Source organism: Helianthus annuus, chromosome 10 (genome assembly GCF_002127325.2).
Source record: "Helianthus annuus cultivar XRQ/B chromosome 10, HanXRQr2.0-SUNRISE, whole genome shotgun sequence".
In the NCBI taxonomy this organism is placed as follows: domain Eukaryota; kingdom Viridiplantae; phylum Streptophyta; class Magnoliopsida; order Asterales; family Asteraceae; genus Helianthus; species Helianthus annuus.
Genome location: NC_035442.2, coordinates 137,552,036 through 137,568,123, shown reverse-complemented (window position 1 = coordinate 137,568,123; position 16,088 = coordinate 137,552,036).

Sequence of the window (16,088 nt, the reverse complement as noted above, 5' to 3'; positions counted from 1 at the left end):
CGTGCACGATCCTTATAAACCCTAAGAGTTCGCAACACGTTTTTGATCAGAAGGACTTGGATATGAGACAGCGTAGATGGGTTGAGCTGTTGAATGATTATGAGTATGAGTATGAGATTAGATAACATCCGGGTAAGGCGAACATTGTAACCGACGTTTTGGGTTGCAAAGAACGCGCAAAGCCTCTAAGGGTGCAAGCCTTAGAGATGAGAATACAAACTGAACTCACCGTTCAGATTCATGAAGCCCAGCAGGAAGCACTTAAACCAGAGAACTTGTGAGCCGGACCACTGCATGACATGGAAGTGAAGTTGGTTCAAAAGGAAAACAGAACATTATACTTCATGGAACGAATTTGGGCACCATCCTTCGGCAATCTACGAGCACTTATTCTGGTCGAAGCTCATTAGTCGAGGTACTCGATCCGTCCTGGATCTGACAAGATGTACCCAGACTTAAAAGATTGGTATTGGTGGCCCAAGATGAAAGCCAACATTGCTGTATATGTGGGTAACTGCCTTACTTGCACCAAAATTAAAGCAGAATACAAGAACCCGTCAGGGTTACTGCAACAACCTGAGATTCCCATTTGGAAGTGGGAACAGATCTCCATGGACTTCATTACAAGGCTACCAAGAACACAAAGAGGACACAATATGATTTAGGTGATTATCGTTCGACTCACGAAGTCTGCGCACTTTGTACCTATCAGTAAGAATGGCAGCGCAAAGAAGTTAGCAGAAATACCTCTCACAGAGACTGTGGCACATCAGGGAGTGCCTGTATCTATCATATCCGACCAAGATGGTCGCTTTGTGCCAAGGATTTGGCAGATGTTTCAACAAGATTTTGGTTCACAGTTGAACCTTAGTACTGCATTTTACCCTCAAACAGACGGCCAAAGTAAACGGACGATTCAGATTTTAGAGGATATGCTACGTGCATGTGTGATGGATTTTGTGGAAGTTGGGATACTCACCTGCCCTTGGTGGAGTTTTCCTACAATAATAGCTATCACACCAGCAGATAGGCCACCCTGTTAAAAGCTCTATGGACGTAGATGTCGATGCCCGCTGTGTTGGGCGGAGACCGGAAATTTACTAGTAGTTCAGGAGAAACACAGACAAGATTTGCTCAGATACGTGACCGCATCAAGTCAGCCGTTATGGACAGAAAAGTTACACCGACAAGCGGCGGAAACCGTGGGACTTTGAGGTTGGTGATATTGTTATACTGGAAGTCTCGCCTTGGAAAGACGTGGTACGATTTGGTAAACATGGAAAGTTGAACCCACGGAGCATTGGGCCCTTCGAGATCCTGGAAAGGATCGAAACCATTGCATACAAACTAAAGCTTTTAGAAGAACTTAGTAGTGTTCATGGCACGTTTCACGTGTCAACTCTCAAGAAACTCCAAGAGACGGTAGTTATTCTCGCAGATGAGACTCACGTTAACGACAAACTTCAATTTACTGAATAACCTGTCGAGGATTACGGACTGGAAAGTCCACCAGATACGAAGAAGTCGCATTAAGCTTGTCAAAATTCGTCGGAATTCATGTCATGGCTCAGAGTTTACTTGGGAGCGTAAAGACCAAATCAAATCAAAATATCAGTATTTGTTTCACAACTCCCCTACAACCGATAACACAGCTTGAATTTCGGGATGAAATTCTTTTAACGGGTGGAGAATGTGACAACTGGCAATTTTCCACATATTCCGTACAATGCTAAACAGTAATTTGTGCATTAATGAATGTACCTGATTTAGTTAATGACATGAATAATTGTTTGAATGTTGTCATATACATACAAGTGCATTACATATTGCAATATTATTTACTATCATTGCATGCAACACTATATAGTTCAATTAGTGCATGAAACAAAGTTAGCACAATTATCAGACAACTAGAAGTACTGACGGGAGTTCAGTACTCAGGCAGAAGTGATGTCAAGACACAGAATGAGCCCCGAAACCAAGAGTTACACTAGAATAGTGTGTAGGAAAGTAGGGATTACAAAACTGCCTTCCTAATGATGATTTAAGCGCCGGAAAGTGCCCGAAACATACTAAAACTGCAGAATTCTGCAGAAAACAATAAAATTCAGCAATTTTCAGCTTTTTAACAACAATATACAATGCAGAATTTTGGTTTAATGGTCCAGAATACTTTCCTAAGTGTCGGGAATTAAAACTGTCACAAAAGGGAACATAAAGCACACTAAACTGCGTAATTTAGCACCTTAATGAACCGGTAACCAACCGAACACTACCCGAAACACCAAGTTTTCACCAGAAGCACTGTTTTATCATTTCCGAGCTAGTTATGGTCCTCGAACATCATAATACATCTTGTAATCACATAACACACATATACCACTAAACTACACTTAGAATCTAACTAATTAACCTAACTAACCATTATAAACCAAACAATACCCCCCCCCCTCAATTCACGGTTACATGGGGGTGGACCCACCCATGATTTTCTAACAATTGTTTATTGGATATGTTACATGCTTTAGAGACATTTTACCCAAGAGTTTATGTAATGTTGGAAGATGTTATTAATAACCACAAGACCCATATAATCTCATTTCTCACAACAAACCAACACCTTTATCTCTCTCCCTCTCTTCCTCTTGGTCTCGGCCGAGAATCACCCACACACCACCACAATTTTTCAAGTCTCATTCATCCATTCCTAAGTGCTACAAAGGTGTAAGGAGCTTGATTAAGGTGCTTGGTGCCTTTGGAAGTTGAAGCTCCTCTCTTAAGAGCTTTTAACCACCATGTTTATCACCTTCATTATTCTTGATCTCTTCCCTAGCCTTGTGCTAGTAGTAAGAATCTTATAATCTCATTTCACTTCTTGTTATGATGGTTAAAAGATTATGTTAATGGTTAATCACAAAGATCATGAAAGAATAAGAACATAACTCAACATAAAGCTCTAAATCATAAGAATCATTGTTGTTTTAGTGTATATGTGCTTCTTGATTGTTGATTATTTGTGTTTATGATGTTAAACATCATATGAAGCTTGCTAGATTGTGATTAAACATATGATCTAGCAAGTGAGAGGATGAAACTTGGGTAAATCAAAATGATCATCCTTTATGTTCACCATGAACTTGAAAACAAAGATGATTTTGTGTAAGATGATGATGAATACATGTTATTAGTCTATTACATGGATGATTTCAAAGATGATTTTCTCAAGAAACCAAGTTTAATTACAAGATTTACATAACCATGATTTTTAAAGAAAATAATCATGTTTTTAGTGGTAAATCAAGTGTAGAAATATGTTGTTAACAAAAAAAAAATTCAAAAGAATGATTTTTAGAAAAATCATTTTAAAAGCTGTGAAAGTCTAATATTTTCAAGAATTATATTTATAAACAAATAACCACACCTTAAAGGGTAACTAAGCTTAGTTACCAACATACTAGGTTACTACAAATTTTTACAAAATTTCAAGTTCATGAAGTAGTGTAAAATGCATGATTTTGGCACATGGTAAGTGTTGTTTGAATTGTTGATTGATTGATGATGATTTTAAAAGAAAATGATATATTTTGAAAGCATGGAAACCTTCATTTATAAGAGAAAACTATGGCAAATTTTTTCTAGAATTTAAACACTTAGAATAATATTTTTAAGCAAGTGTTATAAGTATATTTTAACCATGGTTTTTCTTATAAAAATAGCCATAATTTTTGTTACAAAAATTACAAATATTGGTGGTTGGTTTTTGATAAATAAAAGTGACTAAATATGTATTTAGGAAAAATATATATTTAGATGTCACAATTTGTGTGATTACTTGTATATTATTTGTAATAGTTATGTTATTTTAGGACTTGAAATAATATAACTTACCAAAATACCAAGAATTATAATACAAATTATTACTAAAATTCCAAGAAAACAAATATATAATTTATACCCAAAAATTGGACAAACCAAAGAAAGGAATATGAACTACATAAATATTCCGGAAATTGAGTTCATATATATATATATATATATATATATATATATATATATATATATATATATATCTTGACAAATAAGTTAAACGATATCTTGGAAACCAAAGAAACAAAAATATGATTTTTACAAGTATTACAAAAATATATCATATTTTTATTAAGTAGAAAATATATTATTTTGGATGGAGAAAAATAAATATATTTTCTTGTACAATTAGAAGGTATATTATTTTAGGAAGAAAATATATATTTTCTTAAACAAATTGTGAGTATATTGTTTTGGGTGAAAATGGATTTATAGATATTTTCTAAGTTAATCTTGAAAATATATTATTTTTGAGGTTTAAATGAAAATATAATCATTTTTGCCAAGGAAAAATTATAGATAATTTTCTACAAAAGATTTCTTAAAATATATATATTTTAAGAATATAAATTGGTGATATTTATTGGTCAAAAATAGTATTCCGGAAATTTAAATATAAAAATTAAGTATAAGAATACTTAATAAATACAAGAAAATACGTATCCTCGTACGTACAAATACACACCGGAATACGCCACCAAGACTTGGCAAAAATACACAAGTATAATTATACCCATCCTTGGGATAACATACATGTATAAATACGTGAAGTACCAAGTCATGATATATTATTTTAACAAGTAATTATACACTTTGGAATAATACAAGTACATCAAAGATGTAACACAAAGATACCAAGTCATAACAAACAAGACTAATAGTCGTGCCACGACCCAGGCGTCTAATAAACCATAACACGTGTGTAGGTTGTAGTCCGACGTAAGGATACATACTTTGGGTATACATGAGACAGGACACAAATCAGTGAGTTCATGTCCCCCTTTTCTTTTAACTGTTTTCAGTTTTATAACTTCGGGGGTGAAATACATGTTACAATATTTCAATGATTACAAATGGTATGGTTAGCTAAGGAATGAACTGTTAGATCATGTGAATAGGTAGGCGATTAACTTAAGACCATTAATCCTTGTTTAAGGACCGAGGGGCATGAGTGATAGATCTATTGGGTGTTGTGAGCCCCACCCATGAGCCCGCGGGTTGGACCATGTGGTGACTATGTCGTTCCCGCCGGATGGCCCGATACGAAATACGTATAAAAGGGTTGAGCCTTCCTACACCGTTGCACACATATTAATGACCTTGCAAATCATTAATTGATCTGTTCATAGACGCTTTCATACAGAAGGCATACTTATAGATGTTTACAAGAATACTCGAACTCATACAGAAATACATGAACTCGCTCAACTTTTGTTGATGTTTTCAAAATTACATGTATTTCAGGAAACGAGATGGATCTTAGGCGCATGTGTTGTTTTCAAGACGTAAAGTCCAAGTTTAGATGTCATCCACTTTTGTATTGTAACTTAACTTGAGGATTTTGGTTGAAACTTAAAAGACTTGTGTTTGTAACTTGTCATCTGAAATACCTTCCACTGGTTCTAAAAACAGGCCCTGCATTCTCCAACAATATCTTGAGCAACCCTAAGGCATATTACATCAAAAGCACTACATACAACCTACGATACAAACAACCCGGTAAGGTTTAGAAACGAGTCAGAATGACGACCTAGGCATTCCAAAGCTTGACAAGAAATTGAGTGAAAAAATACCAATCATCTTGCCACCTATAAGAAAAACCATAAAAGTGATCTTTTTTACTCTTTTCTCTTTTAGTCTGTTTATTGTCATGAGAAAACCTACAAGAACGTGCACTCACACATGGATGTATATATGATCTTACTAATCTATAGATGGCTAATCTTTTTCATCTCCATTAATTGACTATATCATCAAATTTGTAATGTTTGAAAGATAATAAATTCTTATCAAACCATAAAAAAGTTGTTAAAAAGGGTACCTTGTTAATTAACTAGAATCAAACAGATGACACGTATTGCACCAGGTACATAATTACATAACTGCTAGCATATGTGGCAAGAATATCAAAAAATTAATAATAAGTATATGTTCATATAAACTAATGCTAGAATAAAACTACAATCCGATACAAAAGAGAAGAATCTGAAAGCAGACGACGACGATGACAACAACAATAACAACAACACCAACAACAACAACAACAATAATAATAGTATTTACCATATTTACATTAATAATATAGATATTAATATATGTAGATATTTGAAAATTATAATTTGATTGTTACACTAATAAAAGTACCCAATAAGATATCCAAGCTTCCTCTAAACCATAGCCTGCAGCAACTAATTTAAGCTCTGCACATCTCTCTATTAATACTCGTTTCTGAATTATGTTGAGTTTTAAAAGAAAACCAGTTGAACCATGGCACACCTATAATAGAATATGCTCAAACTCATCTACATTTTAAACCTAATGTATACGAGTCGACCAAATTGCACTTCAAAAGCAAGTAATAAAAAAATATTACCTCGCAAATGCTTCTTCATCTTGAAACCACGACTTCAAATTAACCAAGAGATACTTAATCAACTGGATAATAATTAGATATTATATGTTATTGAGTTCGTGTTATATTACATTACATCTCAATTAAAAATCAAAATTGGATACCTTGTAACCCTGGTGCCAGAAAACGTCTTTGTCGACTTCGCCCATACAATCCATCATGAAACCTCCGATCTCTTAATAACGTTCTGCTAGTGCTCGGTACACCGGAAATGTCTCTGAATTACCGGACCTAAAAACATCATGTGCTACCATATGAGAATTACTTGTAGATGGGTTGACAAAAAGCACATGTTTCAAAATTTGATTTAATCCTTGCCTGAATCGTAGAGGAAGGGTACTGTTCTTATTTGAAAAAAACCAATTGGGAAATGATACTGTCAACCTTCAACAATCAGGCAATCAAAGAACAATACATAAAGCAAAATTGGCAACGTTACCAAACCCAGGTCCAAGGTAAATTCATAAAAAAGCAAAACACCCAACACAATGATGTATAGAACATAAGCAACCGGAGAAACTGAAATTGAAGACTTACTGGACTTATCTTTCGGTCAATGGAAAATAGCCGGAACCCTACACCGACATCGTCATCACCACTGGAGTACAAATCCATTAAATTGGACCCTTGAGTTAACGGAGAGGGTAAAACCCGAGCATTAATGTGTTTATCTTATGGTTTTTATTGCGTTTTAGGTGATTATATTGTTTAAAGGTGATAACTACGAGAAATTGTGGTTTTACAGATTAATCGCTTAAATTGATGGAATTAAAGTGCTTGGAGATGAAGTGGAACACCCGAAGATGATAAGCAAAGCAAAACACATTATTCGGGACATGTATCGGCTTTGAAGTTAGCTTGGAAGTATGAAGAATGTGGAAGAATGAAGTTCGGGGGCCTAAATGTCATTTGATGAAAGTTGCATAGTGAAGAGATGAGGACATGGAAGAACCCACCATAAGCCATAGCTTACGGCCAAGCATCAAAGGAGACAGAATGTGTCTGCCGTAGCCTACGACAGGAGGGCCGTAGGTTACGGCGAAGTCTGGGGAGATACACGTATGTTGACTTTTCAAAGGTATAAAAGGGGTTTTCAAAACCCTAATCAAATAGATTTAAGATGAAATCAACCATGAATCAAGATTCTGAAGACCGAATCACCAACATGAGCGGCTAATTCTTTTGTGGTTTCCTCTGGGTGGAGGATTCTTGTAAGTGGATGGATTTTATGTGTTTTTATTTTTTGTGAACTAGGTAATCTAAGCATTCGATGCTTTTTAGCATTTGATTCAATTGACTGGTTGTAAACGATTGATTTTTATTCGAAACCTTAGTTCTAATTCATTCAATTCCCGAGAGTTCTAGTAATTGGGATATATTTGATAGGGATTGGGGTTGGTAATTTCAGTTGATGTTCATGTGATAACCTTCCATTGTTTTGCAATCGAAGTATGTAGTCTTTGAATCATCACAAACTATTAATTGAGTTATGCAATCATGTCTATGTGATTGTTACGATTAAACACATAATTGAAATCCATTTTGAATCTAAAATCCGGAGGAACCATTGTTTCTCTCTTTGATATAAACTCGCTTTTAGTTATGTGAGGTGCAATCATGTCTATGTGCAGAACCCTACATGCATCTTGGGGCATATTATGTGAGGTGCAACATAATTGTGGGTCAGGGATTCACTCCAGATGATGTGAAACTAGTGCTTTTCCACAGTGGCGGAACCAGAGCATTATAGCTGGGGTCACAGTAGCTTTTGTTATCTTTACGTTCCTTGGTAAACAACATAACACAAATTGATTTTTCATAAGTCTATATAATAGAACAAAAACCAAAACGTATTTAACTCAATGGTATCTTAACTTGTTAAATGATGACACCTACCTAAGAGGTTGAGAGTTCTAGTCCTGTTATAGATTGTGGAGTGAAACTATGTGTAAACTAGATGCGTGTGTTAGTTGTCGCTTTAGAAAAATATATAAAAGAGCAAAAACGTTAATTGTAACTTTTACGATTCCCTATTTTGAAACCACTGAAAATGGATTATTTTCAAAATTTATTAAAACATTTTTTGAACAGAGTACAAATAATTTTTTTTATAGATCTTGAATTAAATAAAGTGATTTATAATACATATATGCAATAACTAAATAAAACAAAAGAGTAACGGAGTTAAAAAATAAACATAAACGTAGGATAGTTATATAGATAAGATATAGAAGATGATTATTTTATATATGCTATTATATATTACTATATAATTATAATTATGTACATCACTAATATTAAACTTGCTTGACTAGACAACCATCTAAATATTTATAGATACATACCATCTAAATACTTATAGATATATACATATGTATGATGTTGTAGACTTGTAGCTAAAACAGTAAGGGTTGTTTAAAACTATATTAAAACATAAAGGACTAAACTTGAAATTAGAACTTTATTGTCATCTTTACAGCTTTGTCTTCTCCACAATTATCAGCATCACTCCCAAACATAAACTTCCGGTTTCACTGTCGATTCTTATTCTCCTGGTTCCATAACTTCCTTTCTTCTCATCTCGTAAATGCTATCTCACAAATCTAATCACGGAAATTTGGGGGGTCAAACTAACTGAAACCTATAGTAAATACGCATTAGTAGTTGACATTTTGGTTCACCAGAGGGGTCAAACTAACTGAAACCTATACTAACTGAAACCTATGGCACATTTGGTACTAATGATGAATAGGTAGACTGGGAGTATTTGGAGAGGCGAGCAATCACTTCAAAGAGGAAGGCCCAATCTCAGAGAAGATGCAACGATCCCACCATTAGGGTTGTGAGTGAGATGAATACTAGTGAGGATGATAGGTTGGTGAAGTTAGAGCAGCAAATGGCTAGTTTTGGTTCAGGAGGGCAACATCAAATGTATAACATGTGTAGTCATTGTGGGGAGATAGGACACATAGTAGACAATTTCCCTAGCATAGTTGGTAGACAACAAGAAGTGAACCAGGTTCAAGGGGTGAGAATAGGTACCCAAACTTTTAAGGTAGTAACCAACCCTTCCAACCCTGTAATCAGAATAATTATCAAGGGGGCTACAATCAGGGTTATCAAAGAAACTACCAGCACGGTAATGGTCAGGGCAATAGTGAGATCATGGAAATGCTAAAAGCCATGCAACAGGAGATGCAGATGTCGCAACCCCCTACCTCTACCCCGGGAGTGGGCGCCGCGAGGACAGTATCAGTGGTATTGGTGTTTATTAATTTGGCGGCGGAATACATCAGGACCGTAGTTAGGAAATATTGTTATCAGAGTAAAACACCAAACTTTTTATAATAATAATTTATTGGGATAAACCCAAGTTCATTTGACAATACATTTGTAGGGATAAACCCTAATTATTGAAAACAAAAACTTCTTCCTATTTAGGTAACTTTTATAGCCACTTTTCCAAGCCTTCAGTGCTCTTCAGCTGGCTTCTAATCGCGTTCACACTGTGTTACCTGAAACGCGTTTTAAAAACATTTTATCAGCAAGAAATACTGGCGACTGTATCCCAGTTTAATCAAAACAATTTTTATCACTTTACAGTAATGAGGGCATCCGCAATTACATTTGTTTATATCTACTCAGTTACTTATTCGGTACTGTCAACCTGACCTGTGGGTCATATTACCCATTGGCAAACTCTTTGTCCAATGGTAACATCTTTCATATTTTGTATACAAAACCCCAACATATCGGCAGTAATTGTAGAATCACAAATACTCAATTACTGTTAAGCGTAGATTAAACATTTGAGGTTTTGGTAAAACATTTGGACTCACAAAGTAATTTCCAAAAAGGTGGCAAAAAGCAGATGTACTCACATTGTTGACTTAGGTAAAACTAAGGCTTTCTGGTGATTCTCCTGGTTATTTTCTATTAAATTTAAACAATGCACATGTGTTAGCAAAATAACCCAATTCACATTAACCGTACAACTCGAGACAGAATTCCAATGACTGAGTCGGTCAGAGCCGACATGCATTACGGGATCATAGATCAATCGAGTGTAACACGAGACATAATTCCAACGACTGGGTCGGGCAAAGCCGACATGCGTTATGGAATCCTAAATCGATCGTGTAGGGTAATAGCAGGGTTATAGTACTTACAACGAGGCAGAGCTTCGCTTTATAGTGGGTATTATACCCGGGTATTACTTCTACTATATAGAAATTGAGAGAGAATTCTGAATTTTGAACGAGTTGAAATGAACTGATTGACCACTATTTATAGGCTGGACTAGGGCGGCTCGCGGGCCGCGTAAACTTAAGCCACGGCCTTCGCGGCCCACGACAAGACGCATGTCGCTTATAGCTTGGTCGAGTCAAAGGTGTAGCCTCAGTGAGTCATGTGCCACGTGGCACTATGCCTTGTCCGACAAACAAAGGCAGTCGCGACCCGCGACAAACCCAGCTAAGGCTGTCGCGCCCCGCGAGCGACTCCTGAACTTCATTTTTCTTGATTTTTCTAAGTATAGGGTTATTTCGGGTCCGTTTCTCGCGTACGGGGTATATTTTAGGACATTTAGGGGTGTCCAAGAATATTTTAGGAGGGTAGTTATAGCAGAAGAGAAATCCGTTGGATGAAGCGAGAAGACAGAAGATGTGATTCGTGACAAGGCCATCCATCTTTGACAACACAGATGGGACAGTTAGCTGGGGAGTTAGCTAATCTAAGGCAGCAGAATGGGAGGTTGCCGAGTGACACTCAAACCAACCCCGAGAGTGTGAAGAATGTGCCAATCAGCGGGCTAAGTATCTTTCACAAAAGTAAATCTAGTGATAAATTTTTAACCTCTTCTATTTCTCAAGTGATTGCAGGAATACGTGAAATGAGTGAGGAAGGACATGGAAGTAACTAAGGAGAACCATTCATTCCAATCCGAGTTGGGAAATTTAAGATCCACAAAGCTCTGTTGGATTATGGAACGGGAATGAGTGTCCTTCCAGGTATCCTGTATGAGCAGTACGATTTGGTCCTCTACATGCAATCGATAGCATAGCGATGTTTGCTAATGAGAGTTGGAAACAACCTCGGGGGGTTGTGAAGGATGTGATGATCCAACTGGGCGAATTCTACTACCCGGTGGATTTTATGGTGTTAGACTATGCACCATCAAGGACATATGAGCAACCACAGTTAGTTTTGGGCCATCCATTTTTGCATACTGCTAATGCCCAAATCAATTGTAGAGAGGGGTTAATTAGTATGAGCTATGAAAATCGTAAGTTATTCTTTAATGTGTTTTCCAAATCCATTATGATATTGTTGATGAATTGTATACAACAGTTGCTACTAATGAGCGTGTTCCTCAATATACTCCATGTGTGAGTGAGGACAGATTATATGAGAAGGGTCTTGAGTTTTACAGGTCCAAGATTGAGATGAATGGAAATCTTATGATAAAGGTGAATGTGAGAAGGCAACTCAAAGAGAATAAACCACCCGATGGTGGGATTGCGTGGGGCAATGAAGCTAAATTTGACCCCAGCTAGCGTGAAGCTGCAAACTTCCCGAACAACTGGATGGAATTGTATTTAGAGAAGTTGGGAGGTAAGCATTCATCTGAACCACCTTGAGCATATCAGGTACGGTCTGGCTGAAGACCATAAACTTAGCGCTCTCGGGAGGCAGCCCGAGGATGTAGAGTAGTGTAGTTTTGTTTTGTTTTGTTTTGTTTTGTTTTGGTGTGTGTATGTGTTCTTGTAGGTTACCACGTTTAAATCTCCACGGATGCAATTACTCAAGTGTGGGGATGTTTGGCAACATCCCAGGTGATATATGTCCAGAACATCCATCACAGAGAGTTGAACAGATTAGAGTTGCAAAGAATCCATGAGATGCTTACGTCCCTGTTAGATCAGAGCAACCGCACTACTTCAGACACTCTCTGATTGACTGATCAGGTCCATGTGTCTCTCTATCTTATCTTGCATTGTATCTTTATTTTAGTATTTGGTGGTGTGAACTTGTGTGTTGGGAGTGGTTTATTTATGTTTAATTGTTAGTTTGGTTGGGTTATTGGTCGCTCATGGATTGTTAGTTGGGAGTCTCGGGTTGGATCTATAAAAATGACCATACATTGGGGACAATGTATCCCAAGTATGGGGATGCGGTAACCCGAGAGGGGGTTGGTAGTATTGGTGATATAAGCTGCTTGAATGATTGAAATTGGTTGAATTGGTGAAAATTGATATTAGTTGAATTGGTGAAAAATTGAAAATTTTGAAAAATTTTGTTTCAAACATGCTTAAACGACATGAAAACCAAAATTTTCAATCGCTAAAGGGTTTCTTGTTGATATTAAACTAACATAGATCCTTTGTCATGGCTGTTCCTTTAAGTTTCATGAGAGTGTTTCTAACAGATGTTTTTAGAGGAGATTTGAAAATAGATGCCTAACTAGGGGTAACATGCTTTAGGAAATACACATGCTACACGACGGTAACCCTTACCCTTTTATTTGTGAGATGTTTGAGCCTACTAGAACTGTTAGTATGAATTGAAATAAATGTTCATTTGTTGAGAGTAAGCCGTCTGTTACGCTGTTTTAGAACTTGTGTGATTTGATACATGCTGAGACTGTGGATTTGGCATATGCACATAGATGATAAAGGCATTAGGATTCTTTCTCTGTTACACCTTTACTTGTTTATCCAACCAACCTTTGTAGCCCATCTTGAACCATATACCCTTCATTTGTTACACCCAATGTGATATGTTCAATTACCAACCGTGAATGACAATTTGTGTGTTTAGATATTTGTTATAAAAAAAGAAAGAAAAGAAGAAAAGAAAAGAAAAAGAATTATGTCCGTATTATATATTTGGGTCGAAAATAACCCAAAGCATTAGTTAGTTAAGTGTGAATAAAGATTGTCATGGTTTGGTCTATTCTTCTCTGTTAGCCACGTAAAAAAACAAAAAATTCCTTACCTTTACCCGAGCCTAAAACCCGTAAGTCCTTTTGATATGTGCGATGTTATGTGTTATATTGGAGGTGTGATTGTCATACAAGCTTATGAGTATAGAGTTTCATATTCGGTTTAGAGTGATATATATACTAGCAAATTATACGCTAGTCTAGATACAACCGAGATGAGGGTTTATTGTGAGGGGTGTGTTGGCATGTGTTTAGACCCATAAGCATGTTTGGTTTGGTTAGACAAGTCTTGAATTGTTTCAAATGTGCACCATCTACTTGTCAGATTGTTAATCTTGACTGTGTCAGTCTATGGGACGGGTATGACTTGGGATCTTAAATTGTTAAATCGGTAAGGGATTTGGAAGTGATTTGTTAATACTGTGATTAATGTTGTGATGATTGCTTGAGGATAAGCCAGGATAAGTGTAGGAATGTGATGGAGAGGGTAAAACCCGAGCATAAATGTTTTTATCTTATGTTTTTTATTGTGTTTTAGGAGATTATATTGTTTGAATGTAATAACTACGAGAAATTGTGGTTTTGCAGATTAATCACTTAAATCGAGGGAACTAAAGTGCTTGGAGATGAAGTGGAACACCCGAAGATAATAAGTAAAGCAAAAGGCATTGTTCGGGACTTGTTTCGGCTTAGAAGTTAGCTTGGAAGCATGAAGAATGTGGAAGAATGAAGTTTGGGGGCCTAAAAGTCATTTGATGAAAGTTGAATAGTGAAGAGACGAGGACATGGAAGAACCCACCATAAGCTACAGCAGGTTAGCCGTAGCTTACGGCCAAGCATCAAAGGAGACAGAATGTGCCTGCCATAGCCTACGGCAGGAGGGCCGTAAGTTATGGCGGAGTCTGGGGAGATCCGCGTATGTTGACTTTTCAAAGGTATAAAAGGGTTTTTGAAAACCCTAATCAATCATCAAGCTTTGGGGACGAAAATAGTTGACCAAGGAGCACGTTTGGGACGAGTTTTCACCTCTTCCATCATAGTTTTTCACCGAATCAAAGAGATTGAAGATGAAATCAACCATGAATCAAACTTCTGAAGATCGAATCACCAACATGAGCAACTAATTCTTTTGTGGTTTCCTCCAGGTGGAGGATTCTTGTAAGTGGATAGATTTTGTGTTTTTATCGTTTGTGCACTTGGTAATCTAAGCATTCGATGCGTTTTACCCTTTAATTCAATTGACTGGTTGTAAACCACTAATTTTTATTCCAAACCTTAGATCTAATTCATTCAATTCTTGAGAATTCTAGTAATTGGGATATATTTGATATGGATTGGGGTTGGTGATTTCAATTGATGTTCATGTGATAACCTTCCATTGTTTTGCAATCGAAGTAAGTAGTCTTTGAATCATCACAATCTATTAATTGAGTTATACAATTATGTCTCTGCGATTGTTACAATTAAACACATAATTGAAATCCATTTTGAATCTAAAATTCAGAGGAACCATTGTTTCTCTCATTGATATAAACTCGTTTTAGTTAGTCTTAATTTATTTCAAAACACTCAACAGTCGATTTTACATTTTTGCAATTAGATTTTTAGTGCTTAATTAACAAACACTTTCTACCATACTCCCCTGGATTCGATACCTAACTTACCCTAGCTACCTAGGTTATTTAGGTTTTTACATGACACTCACGACATCAGAGTTCCTTAAATTTTTTGCTGTCGAGTGCCACCATCGCCGGAGACCATCAAGTGGTCGGAACCCTAGAACGACGGTTCTTCACCTTTTCTAGAATCTAACCCAAAGCGAGTGCAATACAAGTACCAATTAATCGATTTGAACTCTCATTCATTAGTTTCAAGTGCATCTCTGACAGCTTGAGGCTGGGATGCGGAACGATTTGATCGCCGTATTCAATTTTTGGTGCGGTGAGGGGATGTAGAATAAAGGAGGGTAGGGATGGAATTGCCTTTCCGTCTTCAACTACGGAAAATGTTTGTGGCGTCTTATAATTTGGGGAAATTACGATTTTGTCTCAAGGAAATACTTTATATAGTATTAGAGTAATACGCTGAGTATTTTAATATGATTGTGAAACATCTATGATTCAAAAAGGTATCAAAGTTGACTGAAATAGTGAAATATGAAACCTATAGTAAAAAGTTTGTCTCATGATAAAACTCTTATGTGAAAATAGTAAAGGATTAATATGCTATACAATACAGAGTAGGTGAAACGATTCCGGGTTGAAATAAGTAAACCCGAGCCTAACCCATATATTTATTCTTGAGACACTTAAAGTCTTCAACATGTTTAATGTTCATTTAAAAGAATAAGAATGACTAATACTTTCTTCACCATGTTTAATGTTCATTTAAAAGAATGAGTAATACTTAGCGACTTATTAACAACTAGAATTAATAACTCATTTGGTAGATACTCTTATTTTTAGTGGAAGGTTTTGAGTTCAATCCTTAGAAATGAATAGATTGTGATTTATTTGGTGTAATTTGTGAGTATGTAAGCGTTGCCATTAAAAAAAAAACCATCAAGCTCAAAGAAACATTTTTGTAATACCTATCTTTTTAATATTTTCATTCCTTATCTCTCATGCCCAATCTACAACCTCAGTT